Here is a 27273-nt window from a genome sequence, read left to right as displayed (position 1 = left end):
CATATCTCATTTACAACTTACTTACTTGTTATACCCTCATGTGACTTTTTATATGCTTAAACAGCGCATCCTTGTTGGTGTTCTTATCATGTAACATCTGTCATTACATCTGAATGAATTTCGATGACCTAATGTAACATGTTAGGCTATGTGTAGTGGAGGGCTATAAAACGGTGAATTGCGCTATGTGGCGCCCAGTCAACAAATGGTAGGTTTTTGTTATAGGGGTGTAATGATGATGTAGCCCATACACACACACACGGATATATCACACACACATATAATAATAATAAACATTAATAAACAACATGCGATAAGTATTCAGCCCCCCCCCCCCCACACACACACACAGACACACAAATCGCCCCAATATCGCCTGGGTGGGGGGTGTTCCATATAAAAATCGCCCCCATCACCCCTTATTACTTGCCCACTACGGATAGCCTTATAGGCTAAAACAAGACATTAACACATGGCAATGTTCATTAAGAGTCTAAGACCCAATTGGTGGGCTTATTATGCAACATATGCCATTCACCTAAATGACCTTAAATAACTTAATGTGACTTTTAATGGACAAACCAACACATTAACACACATGACAACGCCTAATTTGTAAACTAAACATGTAGCTTATGTCATTGCATCTAAATAACCTTCTATGACCTAATATGACTATATGTCTATTAGACATGCTTCAACAACACATTAGGACATGACTAGGTTCACTAAGAACCAATTGGTTGAATGTCATCTAACAACAAATTAACATCAAAATAACTTGTTATAACCTAATGTAACGTTTTATATGCTAAAACAATAGATTAACACATGACAAACATCAACAGGTGGACTTACAACGTATGCCAATATGACTTTGTATAACTTGTTTTAGGCTAAAATAACATATTAACATATGGCATGGCCCATTAAAACCCAATCGATAAAATTATTATGTAACATGCGTTACTATACGTCCACCCCTAGATGGTTTTATGATTTATTGTGAATTTAATCGGCTAAAGCGACACATTAACATGATAAGGCCCATTAATTAAAACTATTGGAGATCTAATAATTCGAGCCATACCTTTTTAATCCACCAATTCAATAATTTTTTGGTTTTCATGTGTCTAATTTTATTGAGTAATAAAATTATGAAAATTTTAAAATAGCAAGAAGTGTATTTAAAAATCCTAATGGGTAATTTTAACTAAGTAAAGATTATGTGACACCTAACGAGTATTAATCAGATTTAAGACATAATTTTACAATTAGAAGTGAGATAAAAATTACCATTACGTATCCTATTATCTTTCGTAGATTGAGAAGAATTATTAGAAAAACATAATCTTTCATAAACCTTAGGCCATGAGGTATACATTTATGTCCTTAACTCCACGTAAACGTCACATTACCCACTTTACATATGTTTCATCTCACATAAAGAAAATGGTTTAGCCTCATTTAACCCCCCTTAATATAACTTAAAAACAATTTTTAAATTATTGTGTGTGAGTGTAGAAGATTTTAAATCTCGTTAACATTTTAGCTCATTTTACATTAAACGCCCCTTAACTCATGAAATAAGTAATGCCCCACTTGTTAACCTTTGTCAAATAAGTGTTAACGTCCTGGGCATTAAGGTATAATCAAGGGCCTTGTATAATTAGATTTTGATAATCAAATAAATTATTATTTTTCTGAATTAAACCTTAAATTAAATCCTCATCTTGCATATAACACCCCTTAACACATGAAAGGAGTGATGCTCCACTTGTTAGCCTTTGCCAAATAAGTTTTAACGTCTTGAGCGTTAAGGTATAACCAAGGGACTTAATTATATAATTAGATTTTGATAATCAAATAAATTAATATTTTTCTGGATTAAACCTCAAATTAGGAGGGATTCGTTCTTCCTTAGTTGCGTTTGTTGCAAGCTTTCTTAATCAAGCTACTTAATCTAGAAGTTTATTTCCGGTCAAAGTTTGTATGCTATGCATTTAATTAACTAAATACTTAACGAAATAAAATCTAAATAAAACAGTGTATGAAATTAAACTGCTAAAATAACCATATGGTTTCCCATGGAGGTAACCCCATTTACCTTGTACTGGTTTCTTGGCCTTCGGTTAATTTGCATTCTACTTTTGACTTTTCAACATCATTTGACATGCTCATGCTCTGACGCTTTTAATTTACTGCTTGTCGGATAACATGCTAGTTGTTGAATGACATTCTAATAGTCTTATTAATTAATTATTAGAGTAAATTCCTAAAATAGCTCATTTATAAAATGTGGTTCCAAGTTTGTCCCCCTTAAATTCAAGTTTCTAATTTTGTTCCTTTGGTATCTCGTCGCCGGCGACATGTTAGCGAACACCGACGATGTGTTAACATAACATGGGGTTGACGATGCGTTATGTTGCTAACATAGGGTAGCAGCGATGAGTTAATGTTTAAAGCAGGGGTTCCACGATGCGTTAATGGACAACACATCGCTGCTACCCTATGTTATGTTAACACATCGTAGGTGTTCGCTAACATGTCGCAGGCGACGAGATACGTTTATGTTGCTAACATAGGGTAGCAGCGATGCGTTATCAGCTAACGTATCGTGGAACCCCTGCTTTAAACATTAACGCATCGCTGCTACCCTATGTTAACAACATAACGCATCGTCAACCCTATGTTATGTCAACACATCGTCAGTTTTCGCTAACATGTCGCCGGCGAGAGATACCAAAGGGACAAAGTTGAAAACTCAAATTTAGAGGGACAAAATTGAAACCACATTCTATAAATGAGCTATTTTGGGAATTTTCTATGATTATTATTATACTCTTAAATCTACTTTTCTTTTATTATTTTCTTCTTTATAATTCTTGTACGCATCAATATTTTATCTTATAAGACATTTGTTTTGGATCTTCACTTTACCCGTGCCCTAAATTATTAGTTTTGTGTTCTATAAATATGCATACACACATATAACATAAAATTATAAGACTGAAAGCAATTAATTTTTTGAACAAAAAGACATAGTTTTGCTATTCGCTTTAGGCCCTTTTAAAACTCGAGCTAGCTCTGCTCTCTGTTATCTTTTTTTTTTGCCTAAAGCAATTTATTTTAGAAAACATTTTTAACATTTTTTTAAGTAGGATACATTTAGGTATTTAACCACTTGCAGTTTACTCATGATCTAATGGTCTAGTGGTATGATGTTCATCCTTTCAAAATAGAAGTATTGGGTTCAAATCCTTACAAGTGTAATGTTTGAGGGATTTTAGGTGGAAATAAAATTTGTTCTTAAAAAAAATCACTTGGGGTTTGACTTTTTCTAATCATAAATAATGTAAAACTATTTGATATTGACGAATAAGTATTTGGATTTTGGCATGTAAGAGATGGTCAGAACATGTTAGATCATAAATTTTTTCTGATATACGCCACATTTAAAATTTTCTCACAGTGAATCTATAACTTGCTATATTGGTGAACAAAATAAAGTGTAATTTTTGAAATCTTTCGACCCTGTCTACGATAAGAGAATCATCATCATCGTACTCAGTATATCCCACCAATAGCAAAGCTATAGTAGGGTCTGAGGAGGGTAAGATGTAGACAGCCTTACCTCTACCCCATAAGGATAGCACTCAATCATCGGGACACCGGCTGATCGGTGCATGTACCCTTGTCTTTCGGCTATCAACGCCACTACATGATGCCTGATTAACCGTCCGTCACTCTTAACGTTATTTTCACGAGATTAGTAAAATAACGTCAAAATTAGTGCAATTTCACTTTTGCCCACCCGAGGGTTCACACATATATACATCATATGTGCGTACCGCAAGCAGGGCTATGTCTAAGATAAGAGAATGTTACATAAAAAAAAGTTATAATAGATGCCACTTCTCATATTAATAGAAGAAATATATTTGAAAAAAAAAACTCAAATCCAAGCCTTTTAAAATTAACAAAAGTTTTGGACTATTTTAAATTTAAGAATTCTTCCATTTGTGAGAAGCCTTAGTACTTGTTCAGTATACATACAAAGAAAGCAAAGACGTAAGTAAACTTTTTTAAAACCAACAATTCAATTGATGTAACAAAACTAAACAAAAAGTATTAGGTTTTTCCTTTTATATTAAATCAACCACAACAATTTCTTAATAATAATATGAGGCTTTGATTGTTCAATTATATACGACCAACCGGAAAAAAAAATAACAAATAGCAAAAGAGAATGTATTTTAACAATGGTGAAAGTGGACAAGGTAAAAACAAAGACGGTAAACAAAATTATAAAAACATCAAATAGACAGTAGTAACAAACAATATCATAAGCACGGTGACGGCAGCCGACCTACATCACGGGAAGCTGAGCTAGCTCCACCAGATAACAGCTCCACAAGAGCAGCCATAGCTTTAACCTGCATCTCAAGAGCTGGAATATAATCAGTAGCTTCTTTCAACACCACCGGCAACGACTGTTTCCGGCAGCCAGGAACCAATCCGCCGAGAACACGTGCCTTCCGTTGCACCGCCGGTAAGCTCTTCCTGTTTATGTTCACCACCGGTAAGTTCTTCCTCCTCAGTTTCGGTATTCGCACTCTAGGTCTTCTCAACCGGCTATTACCGGTTGCCGTCACGATTGAGCCTCTGTGTCTCCGGTTATTAACAAACTTCAGTTGGAGTTTGTTAGTCAGAATCGCTCGGCTCCACCGTGTACGGCCTTTCGCCGTCGCGGCGAGTACTCGATCAGCCGTCTCACGAACGCCGGTACCGGTGCTGGTGCCGGTTGACCGGATCTGACGGAGAGCTTTGTGTAGTTTTGAACGGTAAACTTGCTGTTGAGCTTCCGATTTCCACTCTACATCCTCGTAATCATCGTTATTACGCGAATTCAAAACGCTTTGAATCTTCTTCCAATTATTATCAGATTCCGTTAGGAGTTTCTTCTTACTTCTGCGTTTTGATAAGTCACGTGATCTGTGACCGTCAGTGCCGTTAGGTACCGGTGACGGTACAGCCGTTGACGTCGTCATCAGCCTTAACCGTTTTGTAACGGAATTTGAGATCTGATCGGTTAGAGATTAACGGAATTCGATCTCGATGACGATGACGCAATAACTTCCTGTAGATTCAAAGTAAATCGTGTCAGAAGCAATAATTAGTCGATTCGGATCACAAATTCGTATATTCAATCAGATTATACCAATCGAATATAGTCGAATATCAACATAATCAGGCAAAATTCAACTAAATGTATAGAATATCAACATAAACTGTTAACATAATCAACATATGGATGAACATCTTTTACCTAATACCGCTACTGTACTGAACCAGTATCGACTAAACACAATTAGTAGTATTAGTTTTTCATGTTTTCAGTATCGGTATTTTCAATGATACTGGTACCGGTACCAATCTCAAGAACACTGTCGGTACCGATACCGGTACCAGTATTTAGTTTTTTATGTTTTCAGTATCATTATTTTCAACGATACTGGTACGGTACCAATCTGATGACCACAATCGGTACTGATATTTGGTTTTTAATATTTTCAATATCAGTGTTTTCAATGATACTGGTAAGATACCGATTTCATCCTAGTGTGAATAATTCCTTGCAAAAATTGATGATTCAAAATGAAAAGTTAAATTACCTTAATGAAGATACTAGCAATCAATTTGAGTATTGAAAATATATGAAATGAATGGGATTATGAATATAGAGAGTAATGAATAATTGGAATGGAGAAAGGGGGGTATAAAGGGAGTAGTGAGCACATGGGAGCACGCTTTGCTGCTTCTTTAAAGTCGCGTTTGTGAATGTTCACTTCTGCCCCTCGCACGTTCGTGGCTTTAGGTACTGGGCCCCTTTGCTTTTGTTTCTTTTTGTGGTGGAAGTGGTGGGCCGGTGACATGGGCCCCATCACCCATTAGTTTTTATTTACAAGAGCTTGTGGGCTCCTCCGTTGCCCCGCTAAACGACCATAATCTTTATACAATACAAAAGTAATGATATGGAAATGCCATGTTTTATACACTTAAACTACACTAATCATTTCGTTTGTTTTATACCCTTATGGATATTGAAATGTCAATATATCATTTATATATATATATATATGCTTTATATAAAATATAACAATTCTTCTAAGCCCGGTAACATTAAAGATAAGTCAGGCAAGTCAGCATCAGTACTCAATCAAGTAACGAAAAGTTGATTGATAAGTTTGGGTCCAAGAAAAACGTAGTAGTATGTGGAAGATTGTGGATTATCTGGATACTTAGCAGCTAGCAACGAGGGACCAGTACGTTTGAACATGTTAGGAAACCTGAAACCCTATTAGATATGATGGCCAATCTTGTATTTTAACCAATATAGTTGCTTAAGCTTCGTGAGAAATTTGATACAAGACTCACATCTCTCTACCTCACCTAGACGTGCACAAAAAAAACCGGTTCCGGAACCTAACCGGTGAAACCGAACCGGAACCGGTTCCAGTTCCAACCCGGTTGGAACAATACCCGGTTTGGGTATTTTTGTACCCGAAAATCGGGACCGGTTCTACTATATATATTTCAGTACCGGTTCCTACCCGGTTATTATTTGGAACCGGTTCGGGTCGTAACCGGAAAAACCGGTTCCGACGGGTTTTTTTTCAAGGGTCAAACAAAAAGTCAAACTAGCCGTTGGAACCGGTTCCAACGGTAATATAGCCGTTGGAACCGGTTTTTTAGACACCAAATAGCCGTTGGAACCGGTTCCAACGGTAATATAGCCGTTGGAACCGGTTTTTGAGGCAATATATCCGTTGGAACCGGTTCCAACGGTAATATAGCCGTTGGAACCGGTTTTTGGGCCAAACCTATATATAACTTGTTTCCATTACTTGTTTCACCATTACTTGTTTCCATTACTTGTAATTATTTGTTTTGGTAAAATTATTTGTAACTTGTTCGACTAATTATTTGTTTTGGTAAAATTATTTGTTTCGACGAAGAAGAATTGTACTATATGTTTTATTATAATTTGTTCGATTAATTTTTGTTACTTTTTTAATAACGACGAACATTTTATTTATTTAAAAACTAACTATTACAAACATTATTAACACATAAACGATACTAAACATAACAACTAAAACATAAAAAACAAAGTCCGTCGTTTTAATCCGGGAATACTTATTTTTGGGTTGTAGAGCCGGACGACTCTCCCACTTCCTTTTTTTTATCTTCCAATCTTTTTTTCTCTCGACAATACTTATTCGTATGTTTTCGTAATGTCGAGTTGGACCCTGCTTTAAGAAACTTCGAGCAATATTTGCAACGTGCCAACTCATGTGAGTCGGTCATGAGACACAAATCGTAATGGACCCAAACATCGGGGCATCTTGTTGTTTCGATCACCATAACAACGTCATCATTGGATGCCATTTGTGGTCGGTTTAAGGTTAATTTTGGTTTGTAGTGTGTTTTATGGTTTTGGAATTGGAGTGTGTTTGATAGTTTTGAAACTTGCTATTCTTAGTAAGAAAATACCCTATTTATAGTTAAAAAACCGGTTCCAACGGTCAAAAACGGCTATATAGCCGTTGGAACCGGTTCCTAACGGCTCTAATTTTTAAATTTCAAAAAAAACCGGTGGAACCGGTTTTTACGTAAAAACCGGTTCCGGTTCATACCCTACCCGGTTCTTAAAAGTTCGCATATCTGGGCACCGGTTCGGGTCGGGAACCGAACCGGTTCCTGACTGGAACCGGTGTCATTCTCTACCCGGGTTGAAAAAAACCGGTTCCGAACCGGTTCGGGTTTTCAAGGTGTACCCGATTTGTGCAGCTCTAACCTCACCTACTCCATATGTAATCGGTGGAAATGGATTATTCTTGTCCATAACATTATACTAAAGAAGTTCCCTTTTAGACGTTGGAATCTATAACAATTCTTTGTGATGATTGATTTACGAAACTTTGGGTCTTAATTTTTTTTGAAAGGCCAATATATATATATAACCGAAACAGGGACTCACAAGAAGCAAGAATCCCAATAAGTACAGAAGCAAAATAAAACACAGAAACAGAAGCAGCAAATGTTCTACAAAGAAAAATTAATAAAAACTGCACCATTTCTTCCAATCTAGTGAAGATTTGTTGCTCCTATGCTTTACCCAAAAGAATGAAGTTATTTTGATGTCGTTTATCACCTTGGCTAGCGAGAACCCAACAAGTAATTGCCGAAACCGCTTGTACCGCAAGACATTCTTCCTTATTTATTTTGTGTTTGATTGGATACTCAAGAATTTCTCGTATCGAATCAAAACCATATTGTTTTGGTACCTTTACCCAATCATGTATAGTAGACCAAATTTCCTTAACCGTCGGGCATTTTACCATCAAATGTGAGGCAGTCTCTGGATGTAAACTGCATAACGTGCAACAAATTCCACCAACATCAACTCCTCTATATGACAGTGCCAGTTTAGTAGCAATACGATCCAAAATGTGAGAATATTGATATGTGACTCACTGACTTGTGAAAAGGTGAAACATTCGAAGAGGGGTTAGATTAAAAAATCATGGAAAATTGAAATCCCGCACTTATGAATCTTGACACATGATTCGAGTTTTATTGAAGAAAAAATACAACATAGTTTTGTTTGATGCTAAACACTTGATCAAATTAGTTATTTTGATGATTTAGCAACCAGAAGTATTACTGAAATAAATTAAATATAACACACTATTTTAAGTAATCATATATCTTTTTTTTTCTTCAAATATTTCCTTCTTGATTGTACATCCATGCCCAAAGTGACATTTAAATGACTTAGATACAAATCAACCAATAGAAGTTCTAATAATTGTTGAAAGTAGGTCAACTTTCACAAATCAGGTATTACAACATCATCTATTGTTAAGCATATTTCTTCATTTCACATTTACTTTAGAGAATGCTTGTTATAAAAACACTAGTACAAAAATATATAAATAAATGTTTATGTTAACATCAAATCTAGAAACACTTCAAGTTAGAAGGGTGAAAATGCTTAATAAAGAGATTAATATTCCATATGACCGCAATGCTAATGGACCCTTGGAAAGACAGGTTTATTACACAAGCAATCAAATAATTATGCCCTAAGGAGCTAGGAAACTTAGATTAGCAGCAAGTTAGGTTCTATAAAGCTTCAAACATAAGCTTCAATTGACTAAATGAATTGTGTGCTCAAATATTTAGTCCTCCAACTCATCAAATAGTTATAAATTTGTAATTTAGTTATGTTATTAAGTATTATAATTTTATCAGATTTATGGGTTGTGTTTGTTAGAGTCGGTTATACAATTAGCAGTTGTTAGTAGTTATTGCAGTTATGTCAACTGTGGTAATTAGAAATTATTATCCAAGACAAAGATATGGGAATGCCGGGCCTCAATTACCACCAACACGTTTTAGGCACATTGGTTGTGACGAGCGAAGTTCATAGGGGAAGTTTCTGCTAGGAGCCTAAGATCACAAAAAACAAATTCGTAAGCTACTTGTGAGCAAATTAGACAATATTAGTTATGAGGTTGAATGTTACACTAAACATGCGATAAAACTAGAGTTAAAAGAAAAAGAAAATTGCCAAAACCATATATCAAGCATTAAACTATATTTAGACATATTTTAAGAAATATCTTATATAAGAATATATCAGTACTTTAAAGCAACAACATTTATTGATATTTGTTTAAATAATCTTGTCCTTTCCTGATCAATCAATAATTGTTATGCCATTAATTACTAATTTAACATGTTTATTGAAGGGTTCCTTGCTTACCAAAGTGTTTATCTTCAAGTACAGCTAGGCATGATGTCTAAAGTAGATTAAAGTACTTAGGATAATGAAGGTTAGCATCAGATTATGGTATTGGTAAACCCAACCAAAAAAGTGGATTTACTTAAATCCAAGATATGAATAGTTATTAATTACTAAGCAAAGTGTGCTCTTGGCCATCATATCCCACTAATCACATGGGAGATCATCATTGTATCAAGATAATGTTCCTAAACTTTGTTTGGTCTCTAGTCTTTTAAGTCTTTTGGCCATTCATTCAAACATAACCTTGGAAGTTTCTAATATGGTTAAACCATCACAATGATTATGAACACATACTTTAGTGAGTAGTGACCACAAATTAAAGAAGTACAAATGATCTATAAGGTTATATTTAGTGTCAAAACAAAAGGCACCTACCTGACCACCAGACTAGATAGAACAATCATTTGGTTCGTAAAGATTCTAAATTCGACTCTTGCGTTGTTGTCTTTTTGCTAAGTAAATTGTTCAATCAATCAGGCTGCTAGTAAAGCATGTGAGAAGATGAAACAATCTTGAATAGTGCATTCAACAAGAGCTTCTTGTACTGTGCTTCTGTACTTCTATAGTTCTATGTCAGTTGAATGCAAAACCTGAATCACGGATTCCCTTAGAAGCTTTACCAATGATTCTAGCCAACTGGATAGTGGCATAAGCATTTATTGGGGAGGATGATGATGATTGTGCCATTTCAATAGCATTATGATGATGGAGGTGAGTCATAGAGGTGCAACTGGGCCGTTTACGAATTTAAATTGAACTAAAAACTTAAAATTCTTTCTTTCAGTTTTTGAAAACCGTTTAGTTTTATGGGTTTTCGGTTTGGGTTTTGGTTCAGTTTCAGTTTCTTAGGCTTTACCATTTGGGCTTGAATTTTTTATCCGAAATAAAAAAATTGGTACAAAATAATGAACTTAGGTTTATATATTTTTGTTATTTAATGATTAAGTGATTCTTATACATTTGGGCTTAAGTGTTTGGGTTACACTATTGATTAGATTCTTATAAATAACTTGACCTTTAAAAATTTAAAATGAAACTCCATATATTTGGTTTGGTTGGGTTTGGTTTGGTTTTAATTACAATACCAAACAAAAACCAATCCAAAAATTAGGGCTTTACGAAAACAAAAAAACCCAAAATGTTGGTTTTTGTTTGGGTTTGGTTATTTCGGTTCATTCAAACCTTTAGCTTGAGATTCGTTATATTATGGGTATTATTAGCGTGGTTTCTCGGGCATAGTTGTTTGTTATTGCAAGCTCATGATTCAAGTTTTGTTTGGATTTCACTTATTTTTTGGTAACTTGGGTCCCTCGTGGTTAATGTCAAGGGGTTGAGTGTGCTATGTTTGTATTCTTCTATTTGCGTATGATATGAAAAATCATGAGGACAAATTTGTATGAACAATCGAATTTGCACGATGAGTTAGAAAACAAATTAAGGAAAAAAAACGACATAGTTCAACGAATCAAAGGGAGAGCATAGTTCAACTTCCTTTTGATCAAATCTTCCATCGAATACACTCACACACATATGTAAATGAAGCATGATGATCAGTGATTAAGGACACTGAAAAATTGTGCTCAATATAGATTGCGTAATGTATTCAGCCCAATAACCTTTATGAGTATGATGAAGCATGATGATCCTTTAGTCCAATAAGCCAATACCATGTTTACTTTAGCCCGATTGCGATACCCTTTTTTTTGTTTAGAGTTTAGACTATGTTAAATAATTATGTTGTTTGAACATGTTGCTCCAGAACATAAACAGAAACCGAAACCGGATTTTATCTATTTTTTTGGAAGACTGGAAAGTTTTTCTAACCAAATAAACCCAAAATAAGACCGATTAGCTCCCCTAATCTCGATTGTTTTTCATTTTAATATTTTATACATGGAACGGGAAGTGGCATGTTGGCCCGTTAAGTTTATTTTCAAAAGGTCGAGTTACTTTAATAAACTTACAAATGGGCTGAACTCATATATGGCTGAAACGGACCAATTCTATTGATTTAACAGCCTGGTGAGAAACTGCAAACAGATGGGCCTTAGAAATGTTGATGGGTCAACAGGTGGCAATGGGAGTGGGTTGGGTTGGATTTGGGTGATAGGCTAGGATGGGTATGGGTCAGGATAAATATGGGTCAGGATGGATATGGGTCAAGATGGGTAAAACTAATCCATCTTGACCCAAGTAAAGGTTAACATACAAAGGATTTTAAAACCCATCAAAAAAATATTCAAAAAAAATAGTAACTCAAAATATAAATAAAAAACGCAAAATATAAAATAACTAAAATGTTTCCACCATCATCCTCGTTCATAAAAAAAATAAAAAAAAACTTTTTGTACCGGTTCATATTCGAGTTTTTCGGAGGGGGGGGGGGTTCGGTTCGGTTTTGTTTTATTTTCATTTCGGTCGGTTTCGGTATCTGCTCGGTTTCAATGATTTCAGTTTCGATTTCTCGGTTTTTCCGGTTTCAGTGTAGTTTTGTTTTAGTCAGTTTTTTCGGTTTCATTTCGTTTTTTTGTTTTGTGCCGATTCATTTGTTTTATTTTGGTCGGCTACGTTTCAATTTTTTTCTTTTGTTTTGGTAAGCTTTTTGATTGCATTTCACTTTTTTTTTGTTTCGTTTTGGTCAGTTTTTCGGTTTCATATCGGTTTTTTTGTATCGTTTTGGTCGTTTTTCTATTTCGGTTTTGTTTCAGTTTTTTAGTTTCGTTTGGTCGGTTCGGTGTTTTTGATTCGTTTTGGTCTGGTTTTTAAATTGCATTTAGTTTTTTTATGTTTCCTTTTGGTCAGTTTTTCAGTTTCAATTCGGTTTTTTTGTTTCGTTTCAGTCGTTTTTTATATTTCGGTTCAGTTTCGTTTCGTTTTTTGTTTCGCTTTGGTCCGGTTTTTAAATTGCATTTAGTTTTTTTATGTTTCCTTTTGTTCAGTTTTTCAGTTTCAATTCGGTTTTTTTTTTGTTTCGGTCGTTTTTCTATTTCGGTTCAGTTTCGTTTCGTTTTTTGTTTCGCTTTGGTCGGTTTAGTGTTTTTGTTTTGTTTTGGTCAGGTTTCAGTTACATTTCGCTTTCTTTTTTGTTTCGTATTGGTCGTTTTTTTATTTCGGTTCAGTTTCGTTTTGTTTTGTTTTGTTTTTGTTTCGGTCGATTCGGTGTTTTTGTTTTGTTTTGGTCCTCTTTTCAGTTGCATTTCGCTTTTTTTTGTTTCGTTTTGGCCAACTTTTCGGTTTCATATCGGTTTTTTTGTTTCGTTTTGGTAGTTTTTCTATTTCGATACAGTTTTGTGTCGGTTTGGTCGATTCGGTGTTTTTGTTTAGTTTTGGTTAGCTTTTCGGTTGCATTTCGCTTTTTTTGTTTCGTTTTGGTCAGTTTTTCGGTTTCATTCCCGTTTTTTTTGTTTCGTTTTGGTCGTTTTTCTATTTTGGTTCACTTTCATTTTTGTTTCGTTTTAGTCAGTTCGGGGTTTTTGTTTCGTTTTGGCCGTTTTTTGGGTTTCGGATGAATTTTGTTTCGCACATGATAGTTTGGGTATTTTGAATTAGATAAATTTTGGATAACTTGGATATTTTGTTTTGACCCATTTTAACCTATAAATGAAACTCACTTGTATATTTTCAACCCATCTTGACCAACTTGAAGAATATTTATGATCTATCCTAACCCATTTTACTTTTAAAGGTTATCCATCTTGACCCAAAACAATCCATTTGGGTTGGGTTTGCCACCTTTAGTCAACGCCTAACAGTTAACTATGTTTACACTATCTACAACAATAAACCGGTTTTAGTAGCTGGAGGAAAACGTGTAGCAAGTTTACAATCAAATTACTACTTAGTATATATGGTTTTAATATATTTAAAATAGACTGTTATAATACGTTTCCCTGTTTCCCAAGGGGAAACGTCCAAATCAAACTCTAAAGTCAGCGTATGTCTGATTTAGACAACATGGTATGTCCATAGTGAGACAACGGAGCTCTTCAAATTGTAGAGTGAGGTGGCTTAAACACAAAAAAGAAAATCGCATTTCTAAAAAAAAGTTATAATCATATACTACACGTACAGATAATATTACTATGTAGGAAGTATATTTGTTATCTCTTTCTTTTTTGGCTTGTGGAAAAGTTATATTTTACTTTTTCGTAAATATAATACTTTTATTGCTTGCTTAACAAAAGATGCTTTTGCCCCTCATGTGATAGATAAGGGAGCAAATTGGATGAAATACTGATAAATGGTCAAAACTGCAAGCTATTTTAAATGTCACAGGTTAATTCTCCATAAACTTGCATTTTAGGTTGAATGAGCTATAAAAGATAAACCACATTAGCTAAGATAGTAATTTACTCCCATTAAAATTAAAAAACTCAACACGGCCCCGCCTCAACTCTTACGTCACCATTCTCACCTCCTCGGAATGAGCTGGTCAACGTTCTTAGCAAACGCCACCTCACCAACCTCATAATGTACTCAATAAACCCCATCGTGGATTCCTTAAGTGGTAAATATCCGTGTATTTCATAATCAAGGTAGTGTGTTTTTGTAATGATCATTTACCCTATTTCGCTAGTTATTTCATTTGAATTTTGTGCCATTGTGAAAGCAGCCACTAATATGAAAACACTCAAAAGAATTTTAAAAATTAATAACAAAAATTAAGAAACGTGAGAGATTTAAATTATTAGTTTTATAATCATAATTATATTGATAAATTTTGTTTAACAAATTTTGTCGAGATTCCTTACATAAAAAATATGATAGAACAAATCAATTTACCCTTTTTTGGGGATTTTGGAATCACAAGGAAACGTTATAAAAAACTTTCACTATTCTCGGGTTTAAAATACAAGCAAAAAATATGATAAGATTAGATAGAGGACGAAAGGAAAATAAATTATACTTAAAAAACATTCTCGAGTTAAAAAAAAAGAAAAAAAAAAGAAAGTGATTGTTACATTCTTGAGTTAGATTGGAAGGAAAATATAGAAATTTTTTTTTTTTAATTTTACAATTATGTCCTCATAGCAACATGAAAAAGAAAATTAAGATACGGTACATTGGTAATATGGTAATGAGATATAAATTTTCCTTCACAATCCGGCAATATTTGGCAGGAAAGTTTTGAAAGAAAAAAATGCTTAAATTTCCTTTCCATTCTCTTTTTTTTCTTTTAATGAAAAAACTCAAGAATAAAAAAAGAAAAATTTTCTTATCTTTTCTTTCTTATTCCCTAAAATAAAAAAACTCAAGAATGCAGACTGTATGAACTATGAAGACCTTGTTAAACTATGGTAGCGTTTGGTATGTATGAATGAGAGATGTAATGAAATGGACCATTATGATGGAATGAAAAAAAAATGTGTTTGGTTGGTTTTATGAAATATAATTGCCTATTACCATGTCTATTTCATTCTTTTTAAAACACCTCAAATTTATTCCATTCACCCCCTTTATTTTTTTTCATTTCATCTCTCTTTCACACTATATCACCTCCACCGACATTCCACCACTACTACCTATTGTCCTCTCACCACCACCACCACCACCACCCAACACTACTACTCATTGCCCTCTCACCACTACCACCACCACCCACCACTACTACCCATTGCCCTCTCACCACCACCATCACCCATCACAGCATCCGCCGGCCACCGTCACCACCACCCCCTCTGCCGCCCGCCGCAACCCGCCTCCGCCGCCGCCACCAACCATCTCTCCCATCCATCACCACCATCACCCGTCGCTTACCACCACCGCCCACTGTCACCACCACCTGCCACCACCAACAATAGCTCCCGCCACCCACCACCACCATTGCTGCTCATCGCCCACCACCACCATCCCACCTCCACTCACTACCATTTTATTTTATTCTAATTTTTTCTAGCTTACCAAAAAATAAAAACTAATAATTCAAGTCATTCTCACATGATAATCAAACATGTCAATGCAATGAAATGGTAATTACCCTTCCATCACCTCGTCCTTTCAATTTTCTCGCTCATTTCATTACCCCATAATTTTAAGAAATTTTGAAGGAAGAATCACCTATAATTTTGAGAAATTTTGAGTCTAATGTATTAATTTATTACCTTTTTAAGCGGTATTCTACTAGAACAAGTGACAAATCGCTAGTCACCAAAAACAACAATACACAACTACTTACATGTTTGTGATATCGAGTTCCCTAATTATCCCAAATGGCATCAAATATTTTCGTCCTTAAACTCACGCAAAGAAAAGTTAATACTTTTATCTCTTCCACTAGCGTGCTTGATCTCTGTGCTTATGAAAATTTTTTCGTTCATTGCTTTCCACAGGCACTATAACGTTACCCGAGATATTTCTTATTTTGTCTATCATTTTACTACGGCTATTGTTATCTTGAATTGTCATGGCATCCAAGATTGAAAATGAATAAATAGGAGGAAACTTACCACCACCTTAAAATTTCTTGCCAAACGATATTCGCCTCGAGACATGTAGTTAACAAGTGGTCCACTGTCTCGTAGTGGTTCGAGCTCAATAGTCACAACGTCGAACCGACGTGATGTTCCTTCCTGATAGAGCAACCCATATGTCAATTCTTTCCTGTTAGGCTTTCCAACAAAAAAAAATGTTTCTTTTTTGGAACCCAATTAACCCACTCATATACACTTTCATTATTGACAACATTTTGATTGCCAATTGCCAAATAATTTTCGGGCTGAGCTCACAGAAAACAAATTACACACCATATGTAGCAGTTGCCCACACCCACAACCCACTTATCCTTCTCATTAGTTATGTTTTATTACTGTTTGTTTACATTATGAGCTTTTGATTATTACCTTACAGTAATATATTATATGGGGTCAACCAATCACATGATCTGAATTTTTTCAAAAATCCAAATTATTGTTTTTTAATTAACATATATGATTATAGATATTTCATGACCCAATAGTAGAAATTATCACCTATTTAACCAACTCCATTTAATTCATGTTTCAACTAATTACTTTCTTCAAGAAGAAAATACACAAGGTAAAATTTGCAATCATACAAAACTTATTATTCATACATAAGTTACTATATTTTTCTTAGTTTTGTTACTTGTTTCAAAACTAACATGATAGTATTTTATAAATTTCAGTGTGTTGGGAACTCCATGGCAATTACTTTGAAGAAGACATGGCTCGTTATCTTTGTAGCCCTAGTGCTAGTATCGGGAAGCGTTATAGCAGAAACAGATCTTGGACGAAAGGTTGGGTTTGGGCCAACAAAGAATCCTGTGACTGGGAATACTGACGATGACAAAGGTGACGCAGGAGTCGATACTCATCACACATATCACTCAGTAAATCGCCCAGAAACTGGCAATTAGTTACATAAACAAAATCTCATGTCACCTTACATGAGGTATGTTCGTGATGTTTATGAATGAATAATGTCAATCGGGTGAATCAACTCTTCGAATCCATTGACTAATGTGTGTTTTCTTTTCATTTGGTTTGTTTTTGTATGATAAATCAAGAAACAATCATGTGTGCTATGTATGGGTTTGTCGTTGTATGTTCTAACAAATCGTTTGATTTATCTTTCAAGCAAAAAATTAAAAGTGATAGTAGTATTGTGCACTTCATAGTTATACTCTATGATGCATTTCACAATCCATTTGGTATGCTAAACTGTCAGCTGACGTCTTGAAGAGCGACATATCAAATTGATCGTGTTGACTTGGTTTAAACTAGTTTACTTTAACTTTGCTAGAATGATAAAAATAGTTCACAAATAGTATACACAAAACTGTTAACCGTTTTAAAAAATGTCAAACTGTCTGATAAGTCACAAACAGACGAAACTACCAACTTTGATTTAAACACTTCGACCTGTTTATATATATAAAAATATTTTGTTTACATATTATTTCTTTCTACACAACCTGCTTTAACTTTTAACAAACCAACAACCCACTAAGAAAATTACATTCTGGACGATACACAAACGAAGAAATGAAATGATTCTTAACAATCAAGAGTCGACATCAAAATACTGAGAGAGTTGGTGTATGTTTAATTTTGTGAACTTTCCATTGTAAATGTACTAACCTACGTTAGTTCAGTTTTTTTTCCCTTGCAATTCCTTTCGTTTGTAAGTTTCTTGAGCTTTTAACTACCGATTAAAAGTTCCCGAATTTAGTTCCAACAAATCCGGCCTTTATAAAAAAAACTAATAAAAATTTACGAAACAATTACCAAAAAGAGTGGACTTGAATACTGAAAGTGGGCTTTAATTTGGGCCTAGATAAACCCTAACTCCCCCAGCTGCTATATAAACAAACAGAAGCCGTCAGCTGTACATCCATAATCAGTGATTCAGAATCTGAAATTGTATTTGCTGTGTGTTTTCTCTTGTTCGGTTATAGGTTACGTATATCTGTATCTATTTGTTCTGCCTCTGAGTGAGAAATCCTTTGTAATTTAAACAATCCAAGTGTTTTCTCCATGAATTTACGCTCATTTGAGGCGTAAATTTACTGCGGGAGTCGCTTCGCCTTAGTTAATCAACAGGTGCAGCTAATAAAACCCCGCTAAATTCAGTTTATGTTAACTGATTTTGTGTTGTTAATTTGAAATGTGTGTTTATTGATCCAATGATGGCATGATATCTTTGAGACCTGATTCCTTTGATGACAACTATAAGCATTTTTCGCTGAGGATCATTTTATTATTATTATTATTATTAGTTTTAATTTGTTTATTTGAGATGATGAAGTTTGCACTGGGCTCTGATGATTAATTGCTTGATTTGATGCATAATGCAGCCTAGAAAGCTAGTCTGATCATCTTATGTTTTTTTTTTTAAAATTTAATTGCTATGATGATAGAACTTGCATCCCAGCTCATTATGAGGCCTTAATATGTTTGAGGTTCTTGATTACAACTGGTTCATCTTTATTCTGAGCCTTTTTATTTAATTTATATTTTTAATATTATTTTTAGTTTAGTTTTGTTTGTGCAATGATGATGAAACTATCTAATCCCAGCTCTATGAGACCTTAATTTGTTTAAGGCCCAGGAATTACGTTCTTTACTGTTTTATCTGAGCTTTTTGGTTCACTTATATTAAAATTAAATACTAACATTTTAATAAGTATGTTCCCAATGATTAAGAATTTTACCATGCTAAATTTCTCTTGAGATTTTAAGGTTAGACTTGCAACGGAGGGGTGTGGTTTTTAGGTCTGGTCATACTGTTACGTTTTACATCCAAATAAATGTAATTACATAGCAGGTATTCAAGACTAGAATTGTATCTCGGATTTCAGTAATGGTTTGGCGAGGGTGTTATTTCGACTTTGTTGTTATCGCAACCCGCTACAAACCCTAACTTAAGTTTGATGTCTGACCAAAGGCTTATTGCTTATGTAGTTTTTATTAATTTTGTTGTTGTTAGGAAAAATAGATGGTGTCTCGACTTTAATTGTTTATTTTTGGTCGATAATCGCAACCCTTGAATTGTTATTGGTTTAGACAAACAGTATAGTCTTTCAAAAACTGGTTAATAACAGTTTGTATTACCTTGAAACAAACTCTACTTCACTTCTTAAAGCAATTATAGAATGGCGAACCTTGCGTTTGTCTATGGCTTGTTCTTAGTCTAAACAAGAGTGCATCTAGCGATGTTAATAACCGTTTTTGAAGAGTTGTCATTTTGTAACTTTTGTTTGAAGACAGATGGAAGAGTTGTTTCGGAATATGTATTCAAAGTTGTACCGGTAATTGTTGGCCGGTTATGAAAATAAACTGTTTAATGGTATTTTATGTACTCTAGAATTTACTTTAATTTATGTTTAATTTGATGATTTTGCTTGGCATCCTTTATTAAAAAGGCTTTAGTTCAGAATTGTAAGCTTGTTTATGAGTTTGTTTTGCAAATTGACTGCAATGCAACGGTGTTAAATCTTATTTATAGAAAATGTGTAAAACCCAACCGTGATATGACATGGTTGTATATTTTGAACATTTCATTAAAATTTTAAAGTTAAAACATACAACACGGTTAACTTAAGACTAAATAGAGTCATAAATCAGTTCAAACGTCTTAGGACCTTGAGGGTCTTTGAGTGAGCTTCTAAAACTTGCTTATTTGCTATTTGTTTGTTGAAAAGCAACTAGACGTGCACAAAAAAACCGGTTCCGGAACTTAACTGGTGGAACCGAACCGGAACCGGTTCCAGTTTCAACCCGGTTGGTACAATACCCGGTTTGGGTATTTTTGTACCTGAAAATCGTACCCGGTTCTTCTATTTGTATGTCAGTATCAGTTCCAACCCGGTTCCTACCCGGTTCTTAATTGGAACCGGTTCGGTTCGTACCTGGAAAAACCGGTTCCGACGGGTTTTTTTTGAAGGGTCAAACAAAAGTCAAACTAGCCGTTGGATCCGGTTCCAACGGTAATATAGCCGTTGGAACCGGTTTTTTAGACACCAATTAGCCGTTGGAACCGGTTCCAACGGTAATATAGCCGTTGGAACCGGTTTTTGAGACAATAGATCCGTTGGAACCGGTTTCAACGGTAATATAGCCGTTGGAACCGGTTTTTGATGCCCAAACCTATATATAACTTGTTTCCGCCACTTGTTTTACCACCAAACTCAAAAACAAACTAAAATACTACTCCTTTAGCAAACCCGTTCCTTTACCCGACCATCCAACTAAATATTATTATGGCACCCATCAAAAAAACTAACAAGAAGGCTAAGAAGAGTGCTTTTGTTGCCCCCGTTCCTGTTACGGAGGACCCAAGGGTTGTTACGGTAGTCAACCATAACCGCAACCAAGACATATGGAAGAATTGGGATTTGATTGTGGATGATGAAGGTTATCAAAAGGCTCGTTGCAAACTATGTGGTTCAATATTAAAGCACGATTCCAACTCTACTTTGAGAAAGCACATCGAGAAACCATATTGCAAGGCGTTGAAAGGGATTGGCACGACCGATCAAATTGACTTGGGTAAAGATGGTACACTATTTCGTTACAACACGACTCAAGCTCAAGATAGAATGGCAAAGTTCGTTATTCAACGAGGTTTGCCGTTTAACCACTTTGATGACCCGGAGTTGACGTCGTTGATTCGCGAAACTCTACAACCGAGATACACACATGTAAGTCGTACTACCTTAAGACGTCATTGTATCAGGTTGTGAGAGTGTGCTAAAAAAGAGTTAATCGAGTCTTTTCATTCTTTAGAAGCCATTGTTAGTTTAACTACCGATGTTTGGTCGGCACCACACGGGTTGCCCGAATCATACATATGTGTCACCGCTCATTGGGTTGATCCGGTGACATGGCAATTGATGAAACGCACCATCGCTTTTGAAAACTTCCCGTTCCCACATACCGCCGAAAAATTGTTTGAATTACTTGATGAAGTTATAACGACTTACAACTTGAGAAATAAAATATTTTCGATTTCGTTTGACAACGCTTCAAACAATACTAAGGCGGCTGAAAAATTTATCATTAAATATTCACCACCTTGTTTCGGGGATTTTTTTCATGTCCGATGTGTTGCACATATCATCAACTTGGTTGTTCAAATAGGTCTTGACAATGAAAACATTTGTGATGATTTAAAATACTTTAGACTTATGTTACAAGATGTCTTCAAAAGTGGTAAAAGAAGACATCTTGAATATAAGAACTATTGCAAGTCGGTTGAAAGAAAGTATTTGGGGCCGAATTGGGACGTTCCAACCCGTTGGAACTCAACTTGTTATATGTTAAAGTGTGCTTTTGCCCAACGCCAAACTTTACAAACTTTTCATAACAATCTTGTTGAAGAACGCGAGGCCGATATGTTTCCGGAAAGTGTTTGGGTCCAAGTCGGTTATTTGTTGGAGTATCTTGACGTGTTCAAAAAGTCAACAACAAAATTATCGGGAGTCTATTACCCTACTAGTTGTTGGGTTTCGCAAGAATTGTACTATATGTCTTGTGTTTTTAAAAGCTTTGCGGAGAAGAACAAACTCTTCGAAAATATTGTTGCGGTGATGAAAGAAAAGTTCATAAAATATTTTGATAACATACCGCCGGTCTTTACTTGTGCCGCCGCATTAAACCCCTATTGGAATGTTAATGGGGTTGAAACAACGATTGAGGAAATATTCGACAACTTAGGTATGCACGAGATTGACCCGAAGTTGTCGACGGAAGCGAATGACAAGTTCAACAAAAACCTTCAAGACCTTTATGACCATTATTTTCAAATGTATGGTCCAAGCACGAGATCGTCTTTTGTGAAAAAAACAACAACTAGTAGGACGTGCAATGACCCACTTATAAACTTGATGAATGGGATTCGTGAATCGGCATCTAAGAGGCAAAGAGGAAGCACACCAAGTAGCGAACTTGGTCGATATAGTGGAGCAAACTATGTTGAGGGCGCAACGGTCGACGAAATTCGCAATATTGATTTGTTGGCTTGGTGGAAAGGTAAACAAAACGAATTTCCCATTCTATCCGCCATGGCTCGTGATTTGCTTGCCGTACAAGCCTCAACGGTTGCTTCCGAATCGGTTTTTTCTCTTAGTGGGAGGGTGTTATCTATGCGAAGAACAAAACTAACTCCCGAGTCTCTAGAGGTTTGCATTTGCCTAAAGGACCATTTGGATGCGGTGGATCGTGTACAACACAAGGCGAACTTTGAAAACAAAATACCAATAGAGCGTCATATTCATGATGAGGAGGCGGAGGACGGGGTTTCTTCCGATAACGAAGACGAGGGTGAAGACGAGAATGAAGACGAAGAAGAGTTGTAATTATTTGTTTTGGTAAAATTATTTGTAACTTGTTCAACTAATATTTAGTTTTGATTTGTTTTATTATAATTACATTTGTTACTCATGATTAATTTTTGTTACTTTTTTAATAACGACGAACATTTTATTTATTTAAAAAATAACTATTACAAACATTATTAAAACATAAACGATACTAAACATAACAACTAAAACATAAAAAACAAAGTCCGTCGTTTTAATCCGGGAATACTTATTTTTGGGTTGTAGAGCCGGACGACTCTCCCACTTCCGTTTTTTTAGCTTCCAACCTTTTTTTCTCTCGACAATACTTATTCGTATGTTTTCGTAATGTCGAGTTGGACCCTGCTTTAAGAAACTTCGAGCAATATTTGCAACGTGCCAACTCATGTGAGTCGGTCATGAGACACAAATCGTAATGAACCCAAACATCGGGGCATCTTGTTGTTTCGATCACCATAACAACGTCATCATTAGTTGCCATTTGTTGTCGGTTTAAGGTTAATTGTGGTTTGGAGTGTGTTTTATAGTTTTGGAATTGGTTTAACAAGTACACAAACAAACCTTGCTATTTAGAGTAAAAAAATAACCTATTTATAGTTAAAAAACCGGTTCCAACGGTCAAAAACGGCTATATAGCCGTTGGAACCGGTTCCTAACGGCTATGATATTTAAATTTCAAAAAAAACCGGTGGAACCGGTTTTTACGTAAAAACCGGTTCCGGTTCATACCCTACCCGGTTCTTAAAAGTTAGCATATCTGGGCATCGGTTCGGATCGGAAACCGAACCGGTTATTGATTGGAACCGGTTCCATTTTACAACCCGGTGTGAAAAAACCGGTTTCGAACCGGTTCGGGTTTTCCAGTTGAACCCGATTTGTGCACGTCTAAAAGCAACACGTGTTTGTTAAAGCAATTTCAAAAGCTTCAAAATAAAGCTTTTCAAATGTAACATCCCGAAATTTCAAAGTGATATTAATTATATTACTTACTAATAGAGGGAAAGTTTACTCGGGTTGTCAGGAAATAAATAAATAGAACAGGAGTTGGTATGGGTCGGGCTAGTGTTGGGTAATGTCACACCCTCAAAATCCACTAACGGAGTTTTACCGTCAGAGGGTGTGAACTGGCAGGATCGGAATCATTAGTTATAATCAAACCAAAGAAAAACGTTTAAATGTAAGTAAGTGCGGAAGCGTAAAACCTTAATTCAAAAGTTGCGTCACGCAGGACGATTTAAAACCAAATGTAACTGTTAAAATTAAGTTTGCAGAATAAAGATGTTTTCAATTAATGCATGCTCCTAAACCGCGCGCCCGTTACGACGTTTAAGTGTTGCGTAACCTCGTTACGACGTTTAAGTGTTTTGCATTACCAGATAGTGTTATGTCAAATTATATATCGATAGGTAGCTAATCAATACAACAAGTATCGCTAAGTGGTTCGCGACCGAAGCTGACTGTTTATCAAGTGCCCGTCACCAGGTCAATCCAGACCATGGTAAGTGTTAGCCAAAATTACACCCACTCAACCTCCAGTTGAGCTTAACGTCGGGTGGGGTTTGTCAAACCCAGTAGTACTACTCAACAGTGACTCGCTATTCCAAATATTAACCGGTCCGATGTGTGGGACTTCAAATGTTACGTTTGCCGCTTAGCCTTTACAAGTGATATATAATTTATAACAAAATCTTAAATATGCGTTTATCTCAGAAAATGCGTTTATCGGAGTATGTTATCTCCCCCAAGTGAAAAACGTTTGAAAACAGTTCAAAGAGCGGGGTAAGTGAAACTCACTGTTTGCGAAGAATATCCCGATATAGATCACCAAGTGATGCGCGTCGTAAAAACTCTCTAGCGTTCTTCAAAACACCAATACAAGCAAGAGGAAGGTAGGAGATGATTAGAAACGGGTGTAGGATGCTTCAATTGTGAAAACCCAAGATTAAAACCAAGTGTTTGGTGTGTGTTTGTGAGCCGATCGCACGGAGAAGGGGGGGTCTAGCTGCCGTCGGTTTTTGTGAGGGGAAGGAGAGGAGTTAGGGTTTGTGATAATGATATATTTATAGATATACAAGTTACATTCTAGTCCCTAAACTTCCAAATGTTACATCTCTAGCCTAAATAGTTGGTTCCTGTTTCTTGTTTAACATTCCACATAACAATCAAGTAACACACATATATCTAACACATAATTAATACATAATTATTGTTTTGACGTTTGTCATTTGTTTATCAATCGTTTGCGTCAACTCGTTTGCATTTCGGTGCAAATCCCGAAAGACTACACATGTAGTAAGTGTTAAGCGTCATTTAAACCCTAGTTTAAATGTAATGAAGTGTGCGTTATAGATTCAACGATCTTAAAGTTTGAATTGACGGAGTTGAGTTAACGGGGTTAACCTGAAACTGACGATTGTCACATCATTCCCATGTTAAAGAATTTTCGTCCCGAAAATTTGAGTCAAGTCGTGATGAGAGCCTGAAAAAGTAAGAAAAATTTTCAGTTTGTCATATCATCCCTTAGTAGAAAGAAATTTCGTCCCGAAATTTAGTTCATACCTCCGGTGATGTTTGACGGTTTGCCGGGTTTCGCGGTTTTCGGTGTTTGGTTAGTCCTTCAAAAAGGTGAGGATACTTTTTCATCATGTGATCCTCGCGTTCCCATGTGAACTCCGGTCCACGTCTCGAGTTCCAGCGAACCTTAACGATTGGAATTTTGCTGTGTTTGAGCGTTTTGGTTTCCCAATCCAAAACCTCGACTGGTTCCTCAATGAACCGTAACTGTTCATCAACTTGTAGTTCCTCCAAAGGGACTACTTGGGTTTCATCAGATAGGCATTTCTTCAAATTTGATACGTGGAATACACCATGTACGCCACTGAGTTCTGTTGGTAGGTCCAGTCGGTACGCCACCGGACCAATGCGCTCAGTTATCCGGTACGGACCAACATATCGTGGGTTGAGTTTGTTTCGCTTCCCAAAGCGAACCACACCTTTCCAAGGTGAGACTTTGAGTAACACCCGATCGTTCACTTGAAATTCGAGAGGTTTTCGGCGCTTGTCGGCGTAACTCTTTTGGCGATCTCGTGCTGCTGCCATGCGATTTCGGATTTGAACAATCTTTTCCGAGGTTTCGAGTACCAGTTCCGGACCAGTGATTTGGCTGTCACCCACCTCTGCCCAGCAGAGTGGTGATCGACACTTCCGTCCGTACAGCGCTTCAAACGGCGCTGCCTTAATACTTGCGTGGTAGCTGTGATTATACGAAAACTCTACCAAGGGTAAGTGGGGTTCCCAACTTTTTCCGAAATCTAAAACGCATGCACGCAACATATCCTCCAGGGTCTGAATAGTTCGTTCAATTTGCCCATCCGTCTGAGGATGGTATGCTGTACTCATATCGAGACGGGTGCCCAGTGCGCTTTGCAGCGACTTCCAAAAGTGCGAGGTGAAACGAGAATCTCGATCGGAAATGATCGAGACAGGCACTCCGTGTCTAGACACCACTTCTTTCATGTATACGCGAGTCAGTCTTTCCATTTTGTCCGTTTCCTTAATTGCTAGGAAGTGTGCCGATTTAGTCAACCGGTCAACGATCACCCAGATGGTATCGCATCCCGTCGGCGTCTTAGGCAAACCCGTAATAAAATCCATTGAGATGTGTTCCCATTTCCACATTGGGAGTTCCGGTTGTTGCAGAAGACCAGATGGTTTCTGGTATTCTATCTTGACTCTGGCACAAGTCAAACATTTGCTCACGTGGGTGGCAATGTCGGCTTTCATGTTCGGCCACCAGTAAAGTGCCTTTAAATCATGATACATTTTATCTGAGCCAGGGTGGATAGAATATCGGGACTTATGAGCTTCGTCCATCACTAGAGTTCTCAACTCTCCGTATCGTGGAACCCAAATCCGGTTCTCAAAATATCGGACCCCGTCCGATCTGGTTTCAAGTTGCTTGTTCATGCCCCGCATGAGTTCCGACGGAAGATTATCATCTTTCAAAGCTTCCAGTTGCGCATCGCGAATCTGATCGGGTAAGCTGGCATGAATCGTGAGTTGCAATGCTCTCACCCGTCTGGGTTTATCTGTTTCTTTTCTGCTGAGGGCGTCGGCCACCACATTGGCCTTGCCAGGGTGGTACTTGATGGCACAATCATAATCTTTAAGCAGCTCGACCCAACGACGCTGTCGCATGTTCAGCTCCTTCTGATCGTAGATATGTTGGAGACTCTTGTGGTCGGTGTAAATGGTAAACTTGGTACCGTACAAGTAATGCCTCCATATCTTAAGAGCAAACACCACAGCTCCGAGTTCCAAATCGTGGGTCGTGTAGTTCTTCTCGTGAACCCGTAGTTGTCGAGAGGCGTAGGCTATAACCTTCTCGAGTTGCATCAACACACAACCGAGACCTTGTATAGATGCGTCACAGTGTACCTCAAAATTTTCCGTTCCCTCGGGGAGGGCTAAAATAGGGGCGCTACAAAGCTTGGTTTTCAACAGTTGAAAAGCGGATTCTTGCGTGTCACCCCAGTTGTACTTAGTGCCCTTGTGAGTCAAAGCGGTGAGGGGTTGA

General features: G+C 36.4%; 4 non-coding genes and 1 pseudogene across 5 annotated transcripts; 4 read left to right on the top strand and 1 right to left on the bottom strand.

Moving 5' to 3' along the window:
- Window positions 1–4343: 4343 nt before the first annotated feature.
- Window positions 4344–5867, bottom strand: LOC143633473 (transcription factor bHLH148 pseudogene; annotated as a pseudogene). The gene is made up of 2 exons (XR_013153674.1): window positions 5676–5867; window positions 4344–5140 (listed from the first exon to the last, which is right to left on the bottom strand). The product of XR_013153674.1 is annotated as a transcription factor bHLH148 pseudogene (transcript).
- A 12650-nt stretch (window positions 5868–18517) lies between these two features.
- LOC143633481 (small nucleolar RNA R66) lies at window positions 18518–18588 on the top strand. The gene has a single exon (XR_013153675.1). It is a non-coding gene; the product is annotated as a small nucleolar RNA R66 (small nucleolar RNA).
- A 42-nt stretch (window positions 18589–18630) lies between these two features.
- LOC143633484 (small nucleolar RNA snoR118) lies at window positions 18631–18713 on the top strand. The gene has a single exon (XR_013153678.1). It is a non-coding gene; the product is annotated as a small nucleolar RNA snoR118 (small nucleolar RNA).
- Window positions 18714–18735: 22 nt separating this feature from the next.
- LOC143633483 (small nucleolar RNA snoR69Y) lies at window positions 18736–18839 on the top strand. The gene has a single exon (XR_013153677.1). It is a non-coding gene; the product is annotated as a small nucleolar RNA snoR69Y (small nucleolar RNA).
- A 45-nt stretch (window positions 18840–18884) lies between these two features.
- Window positions 18885–18982, top strand: LOC143633482 (small nucleolar RNA snoR69Y). The gene has a single exon (XR_013153676.1). It is a non-coding gene; the product is annotated as a small nucleolar RNA snoR69Y (small nucleolar RNA).
- Window positions 18983–27273: the final 8291 nt, after the last annotated feature.

This window comes from Bidens hawaiensis, unplaced genomic scaffold, assembly GCF_021521415.1.
Source record: "Bidens hawaiensis isolate Kalapana, Puna unplaced genomic scaffold, B.hawaiensis_p1.1 tig00006734_1, whole genome shotgun sequence".
In the NCBI taxonomy this organism is placed as follows: Eukaryota; Viridiplantae; Streptophyta; class Magnoliopsida; order Asterales; family Asteraceae; genus Bidens; species Bidens hawaiensis.
Note: the sequence above shows the minus strand (reverse complement) of the source record. Positions and strands in the feature narration are given on the sequence as shown.